The following is a 1,584-nucleotide window of genomic DNA, read 5'->3' on the forward strand; positions in this document are numbered from 1 at the left end:
TGTATATATTACAAAATATAGTTTTTTTACAATGATTTAGCAAATTTTAGCATTTATCTACAATTTTGCTAAATGCAACTTTTAGCTACTAGCTTGACAATTTTAGTTTTGAGATTTAGGCAATTATAGCTTTTTGCTAAAGTTAAGCTAATTGTTGTTTCTAACATTTTGCTTAATTTAGGTTATAGCTAGGATCTTGTCAATTTTATAGCTTTTTCTTTTGGTAATTATAACAGCAATGTTGACATTTTGCTTCAACTACTCCACTTCCAGAAGTCAGCTGCTTTGTGTGCAAACAACAAGGACAGCTTTAAGGATCGGTTGGCGGATGCAGTCAGAAAATACATCCATCTGTGTGAGTCTTCCAGACACRTTTAAAAAGATAGTAAAATGGCCCAAAACTCCTGAATGCAGATTGTGCAAAGAGGAGTCTGTCTGCTGAAAAGTGTGGCGCTCTATCCATGACAGATTTGTGGCCTAACAGCGGTGCAGGTAGAGGAGACCGTGGTGGGAAGAAACCCATGCCGTGACACACTGCCTCATGACAGGTTGTGGTGTGTTTTGTGTCCTATGAAAGGTGTGTGCAAAAATGAACATCACGCAACCATATGACTGCGAGCGGGCTGTTCAGATTTAGATGTACAGTGAATCCCCGCAAAATTGTGGTTCACCGTTTGCAGATTTTTCTATGGAACCTAGCTAAAACCCCGCATTTTTGCAGAAACCAGAAATACAGTAAACACACTGTATGTATGGAACTTTTAATTTTTTCTTGTGCTTTTTTGTGAGTTTTCAAGCTGAAATATTAACAAAAATATAATTTTGTAACATAAAAATTAATGTGAATGCAGTTCAATATCAAATAAATATGGAACAGTACAGTACGTGATGTGTGTCCTGTGCCCACGCTCATCTAACTGTGCCGTTACAGTAACTGCTTCGCTCTCGTCTAAGATGCCACCCAACTGTGCTGCACCTTTTAAAGATGGTTCCAGTGAACTGAAGCACAAGGTTATTAAGACGCTCCAGGAGAAGGTCGAATTGTTGGATTTACTTTGGAAATTACAAAGTTATRCCACCGTAGCACGCCATTATGGCATCAGTGAAAGTTGCATACATACTACATATGTACTGTTGCATACATTGTTTGTGAATTGATGTATCTGCTGCTGCTGTTACACCTGAATTTTCCCTCTGCGGGACAATAAAGGCTGTTTCTATTCTATTCTAAAGCACAGTTTGCTACATAAAGAAGGACAAGGMAGCAATCAGAAATAACATTATCATCTTTTTTTTTTTTGCTGGACACTCAAACGTCATTTTGGTGAGTAACCATGCATTTTACTGCTTTTATTRAATTAACTTTAATGTATGCTGTGTATGTTATGTACTGGGAGCAAATTTGGGGTTTAATATCTTAAAATGAGCGTTTGTGGACCTTTTTTGAACCGTGTCCCTTAATTGTGTTTCGCAATTTGTGGGTCCTGTAAGAACGTAACCCCCATGAAAAGCAGGGGTTCACTGTGGTATTAAACAGCCTTAAATTAGGCTTTAATCCCTCCATGCCTCTCTCTCTCTCTCTCT

General features: G+C 38.0%; 1 protein-coding gene across 3 annotated transcripts in view; it reads right to left on the reverse strand.

The window, feature by feature from the left end:
* The window catches only part of kirrel1a (kirre like nephrin family adhesion molecule 1a), a 73,330-nt gene that overhangs the window by 2,107 nt on the left and 69,639 nt on the right, over positions 1–1,584 (reverse strand). The window lies entirely within an intron of this gene.

Source organism: Austrofundulus limnaeus, unplaced genomic scaffold (genome assembly GCF_001266775.1).
Source record: "Austrofundulus limnaeus strain Quisiro unplaced genomic scaffold, Austrofundulus_limnaeus-1.0 Scaffold350, whole genome shotgun sequence".
NCBI classification, from domain to species: domain Eukaryota; kingdom Metazoa; phylum Chordata; class Actinopteri; order Cyprinodontiformes; family Rivulidae; genus Austrofundulus; species Austrofundulus limnaeus.